Source organism: Prunus avium, chromosome 2 (genome assembly GCF_965620075.1).
Source record: "Prunus avium chromosome 2, drPruAviu1.hap1.1, whole genome shotgun sequence".
Classification (NCBI taxonomy): Eukaryota; Viridiplantae; Streptophyta; class Magnoliopsida; order Rosales; family Rosaceae; genus Prunus; species Prunus avium.
The window spans coordinates 34832825-34838824 of NC_142285.1; the positions used below are offsets into that span (position 1 = coordinate 34832825).

At 39.6% G+C, this 6000-nt stretch overlaps 1 pseudogene; it reads right to left on the reverse strand.

Annotated features, from left to right (window-relative positions):
* Positions 1–3982: 3982 nt before the first annotated feature.
* Positions 3983–5701, reverse strand: LOC110751788 (soyasaponin III rhamnosyltransferase pseudogene; annotated as a pseudogene).
* Positions 5702–6000: the final 299 nt, after the last annotated feature.

The following is a 6000-nucleotide window of genomic DNA, read 5'->3' on the forward strand; positions in this document are numbered from 1 at the left end:
TGCCGACGTACCATTTCGAAGGAATCAAACTAACATAGTTCGGAAATTTAGAAATTAATGGGTAAGTGTGGCTCACTAATTTAGAAATTGTGTCTTTGAGACAATTTGAAGATGTTAAGATTTTCTTAGGTAGATGACCCATGGGAAAGATTGGATGGTTTTATTTCGTTTTCTTATTGTTAATGTCCAAAAATTAAACTAATGGGCAATTTTAATGAACACACTAATTTAATTTGATCATTGATACATGCATTTGTATCCACGCACGATTTGGAGGATTTGGTATTAATGGGTTCTTGTGATTGACAAACCCGTTAATCCATATTGATGCTCCTTTGGTATCTTTTGAGAGTGAGCTTGATGTTCAGAGCATGACCAATCATTTACTTGGATTGGAGTCACCGTCATGGCATGGTTGAGTGGCTTGGCACTCCTTTCTGAATAGCTTCCTTGCCCGTGATTAATTCCCATATTTCTTGTTGGGTTTTTGTGGGTGTGTTTGGTTGCCATCTTGCATTTGAGAATTGAGGTAGATAGACTCGAATGTCATCAGCATTTTATTGAGCCTCTTTGACCATCAATTGATTTAATTCTCGTGAACATTCGTTGACACTCTTGTGCACTTGCTTAGCTTGGTGCTACAAGCAGTGAACTCACGTCTTTGTCCCTTGGAACACAAAGGGGGCACAAATGCCTAGACACTTTGCTTTCATTTGTTGCTGGCACCAAAAGTGATGTGAGGGACTTGAAAAAGCCTTGGTTTCAAACCTTCGCTTGGAAGAACATGGAGGTTCGCTCGGCAGAGCATGGAAATTTGCTTGGCAGAGAATTATTGATTTGTGGGTTGCCACCCAACATGGATTACCATCCATTTGTTTGATTTGCGAATTTTATACCTAAGCATGAAGGTTCGCTCGGCAGAGCATTATTGATTTGCGAGTTGCCACCCAACATGGATTGCCATGCATTTGTACCCAAGCATTTTATAGCCAAGCTTGGATGAACTCAAGAGAGGAGCTTTGTTGTAGATGCAAAATGTATCTTTGATTGCCGTTGTCTGTTTTTCTTCAGCACGATTGTGCTCCATTCTTCCGCAAGCCTTGCGGCTTCTCCTTTTATCTTTTTTTGTATCTCTGCAGCCTGCCGGCTGATCCTCCCCATTTTTTTGTTCCTGTACCCGTGCTTTTCTAGGTTAGGCGTGAGAGATCTCTTTTGTGAAGGATTCTTCATTCAATAATCAGCTCCACCAAAACAGGAACCGCCAACCTCTCTTGAGAGTTTTCATTGGTTGGTCAAACTTCCCTTTTTTTTTAACTCTTTTCTTATATATGGATTATCAAGCTGCAAAGGAGTGAGGAGATTTGTTGAAGCACACCACTTTTGAATTGCATATCTTTTGGCCATGCAATTTGAAATGCCCACAGGATATATCATATATGTGTAAAAAATCACTTGTAATTTAGCTGAGGAATTGTGCTTCACTTGTGCTATGTTTCTGCCTTCAATTTGAGGCTTGCTGGACGTGGCACATAACCAAAGACAATCCATGCATTTTGTTTTTCTAACAAATGACCTTTTTTTGTGTGTGAATTTTTTTGGTTCAACACTTAGAAAACCCAATAGGGCTGATAGTGAAGCAGATGCTCGGCCTCTGGGTTTTGCTGACCGTACACAAAGAAAGGGCTTGTTTCTTTTGGATGGGTGGCCCAAATGGAAATTTTGGGGCACCCATCAGTTGGGGGGTCTCTGTTTCACTCTGGATGGGGCTCTGTAATTGAAACTCTGCAATTTGGGCATGTTCTTGTTGTTTTGCCATTCATTATTGATCAGCCTTTGAACGCAAGGCTTCTGGTGGAGAAGGATCTGGCTGTTGAAGTAAAACGCACAGAAGATGGGTCGTTTTGCAAAGATGATACAGCCAAAACACTGAGACATGCAATGGTGGCAGAAGAAGGAGAGAAACTCAGAAGCAATGCAAGGAAAGCTGCGAAAGTTTTTGGAGATCACAAGCTGCACCAAGACCTTAAAAATAATGTCACAAGAAGGTCATTTTAGAAGCTCATTATTATTTTTATCTAATAAATCTAGCATGTTACCCAAATTAGTTTCAGATCATAAGCATTGTGGAGGTGGATATCTTCGTACTTTGAGATTCTGGAACTCGGGTTATTGCCATTCTAGTATTTTTAGTGCATCTTGTGATCTAAAATCTGTCTAGAAAGTTGGATGTTTCTGTCTGAAATAATAATTGTGGGTTATTTTACAAGTCTCTCTCTCTCTCTCTCTCTCTCCCTTTGAGTTTCTGTTAGCTCCTACATGAAGCACATCCACATGAAATTAAAATAAACATTTTTGCATTCAACTGCATGCCAGCACCAACAATAAACCTTGCGGTCCCAAGGAAAGCATTTGTGGCTTTGGAGAGGACAGAGAAAGCACTATGAGGGGCATTAAATTTTTATATTTATTTTATTCTGTAACTAGTGGATCATAAGATACTTTCAAGTAGTGGATTTTCTCAATTATATGGATGTTTCTTGGGATTGCCATAGATCAAGAAATGGATGAATTTGGATTCTCTGTTTTGCTGGATATTGTTTGATTTTGAACTTAAACTATAGTTTAGGGTTTAAAAGGGTTTAAAAAACCAAGAAGTGCTATAGAAAAAGAAAATCCAAATACCAAACATCACCACTCAAGCTACGAGTAAGACTTTCCTATCCTCGTTGCATTGCCTCTGTTCTTCCAATTTCTATGTCCTATAAATGACATCGAGAGAGAGAGAGAGAGAGAAAAAAAAGGGCAACGAAAGGATAAGTTTTTTCTCACCAAGCCAACCCATCAGACAGTCAACACTTTCAACACCGGAATGGTAGCTACCAGGGTTGGCTGGTGGACGAGTATTCATTATTTCTTCTGTCGTTTCTAACCCCCAACTATTATTGAGCATAAAAGGCCCATCCATGCAACCAAATAAAGTTTTGCACGGTAGAATTGCCACATCTTTTCCGAACACATCGTATCATGTGGGGCAGACATGAGCTTAGTTAAGTTCATTATGGTGGATGTGCTCCCCATTCTATACCCAAGTTTGAATCTCCCTTCCTGTAGTTTAGATTAGATTAAAGTAGACTATTATTTGTATCAAAAAAATGTTATCTTATAAAAATCTAATTTAGCATACTTCTAAGGTAAAGTTAGAAAAGTCAGAAAAATGGAGATGGATTTTCTCACACACACTCCTAGGGTATCATGATGGTTTGAACCTAAAATCACTGCTTTGCAATTCAAGTTCATTTTCCATTGGACTAGACCTTGTTGCGTTGGCGACAATTAGTTTTCTACCACAAAATTTCTAAATTCATGTCAGTTTAGTATATTGCTTTTTTTTTTTCCGGGTGAGGGGAAATGTAATGTATATTACTCCTGATGATAAATAATTGTAAGGTATCAAATTAATGGCACGTGATTTAATCGATGCATGAGAAATTATTGTACAATATTAGAATAATTTCACATGATGTAATAAATAAATGGACGAGGATTTTATACTTTGAGATATTGTATTAATTCATAAAATACTTATTATAACGGATCCCGAACCTCTACATTTAGTTTCGGTGTATTTATACGTATTTAAAGGAATTTTAACCATTTGATTAATCTTTTGGCTAAGATTAAACCACATCAGCAAAATTGTATTCAGTTAAAAACTCACTTTATGTATTGTATCAATCACCAGTGTCATCAAGATCTTCCGGCAAGCATATATTTCTGTATAATCTGAATATAGTGATTATTGGTGAATAGCGGTGGACAACGGCAAGTTGGCAACTGCTAAACACGTGGGTGACGAGGGAGGAGAGGATAGGGTGGGGCAGGTGAAGCAATGTCATTTAAAAGGAGAAGATAATTGAGTATACGCATGTGGGTAATTGAAACAATACATAAGGGGAGTTTTCAATTTATTCAAACGCTAATATAATAATACCAACCAGAAACATCACTCTCGTGATAAATTTTATTCAAACGCATGACATGCAATAATAACAATAACGAAGATCAAGAACAGAAATTCATGAACAAATTCTCTGAAATGCCCTGAAAGTTCGGTTTCCATTCTTGGGTTATTTTGCCAATCTAACAGGGAAGATCTAGGATGATCTTTTTGCAACATTATTTTTCAGAAACTGGACAAACTGGCCAATGTAATGGTCCTGGTGCAGCTTGTGATCTCCAAAAACAGCTGCAGCTTTTCTTGCATTGCTTCTGAGCTGCTCTCCTTCCTCTTCCACCATTGCATGCCTGAGTGTTTTGGCTATCTCATCTCTGCTAAACGACCCATCTTCCTTGCGTTTCACTTCAACAGCCAGACCCTTCTCCTCCAGAAGCCTTGCATTCAAAGGCTGATCAATAATGAGTGGCAGCACAACAAGAACATGCCCAAATTGCAGAGTTTCAATTACAGAGCCCCATCCAGAGTGAAACAGAGACCCCCCAATTGATGGGTGCCCCAAAATTTCAAACTGGGGCACCCATCCAAAGCAAACAAGCCCTTTCTCCGATGTCCTGTCAGCAAAACCCTCAGGCAAAGCATCTGCATCACTATTTGCCCAGTTGGATAGTGCCCAGAGAAATGGAAGTTTTGATAGCTCCAGCCCATGAGCAATCTCAAAGGCTTGCTCTTTGCTCAGCTTACACTCACTCCCAAACCCTACAAACACAACTGACTTGGGTTTTTGCTTGTCAAGCCAGTCAAAGATCCCATCATCAGTGGTAATTTCTCCTTTTGCCCTCTTTGGAGGTTGCTCTGGAGGAAGCAAACCTGTGGAGAAAACAGGCTTGCCAGTGATTTTCTTGTACACTTCTAAGTAGTCTCCTTCAACCTCATTGCAAGTTCTAATTGCTAAAACTTGACTTCCTGAAACAACTTTGGCAAGCCTCCCAGCACCACTTATTTCTCCATTATGTGATCCAAAAAATCCCCTTGGCACATAAACAGCCTCATAGTCTCTGTATGCCACCTTTGAAGGAAAAGGAACCCAATCTGGGGGTGCTGTTAGGCTTTCTGGTGTTGGCAGAGCATGATTTCTCTTTGTACCCAAGAGATTTTCTGGTGAGCCAAAGAAGACACTGGTAGCAGCAGAGAAAGGAGAGAAATACCCAACTGGAACACCAAACTCGTTACCAATATCAACCACCCAATGAGCAAAAGAATCAGTTATAATCCAATCAGGCAAATGCTCCCCAATGAAGTGCTTGATGGGTTGCTGCAGCAGATCATATGCAGCCTTCAAGTTGTCAATTTTTTCAAAGGGTACATCCACAGATGCCTCAGCACCTTCTGGCAAGAAGCCAGGGTCCAAGGGAGGAAATGAGATAGGGACTAAATGCACAAAAGGCTCTAAATCAGATGAGATTTTGGGGAGCCTTTGGATGTTTCTTGGTGTGGATATGAAAAAGACATGAACTTTGGCTTTGGCCAAGGCTATGGAGAGCTGGAAATAAGGCATCATATGGCCAAAGGCAGACCATGGAAGCATCACAACCTGGAGATGATCTTTCGCCATGATATGTTATGTTTTTGCTCAAATGGGATTTGCCAAAAGAGTGAACTTGTTTATATATCAGTAGATGTGTCATGTGTGTGTGTACTGTCTTGATTTTGAATGGTCACCTGCATTTTACAAGGGTTAGTAGAAGGAGTGGTCACAATGAAGTTGCAATTAATTGTCTTTTTGAGAAGAATAAATTGTCCAATTCATTTGAGACACAACCATTAAGATGCGCAGGAAGATATTTCCATATTTTTTTACATTGCCTCTGATCTGAGGAAGATATTTCCAGCATTTTTGCTCACCACTTTAATCATAGGTGTACCCTCATCACCATCCTCAATGCTTGACAAGTGTCCATAGACATAACCATAGTTAACTTTTGCTTTGTATTTACGGAATCATGATTATACCTATGGACACGTGTCAAGCATTGAGGATGGTG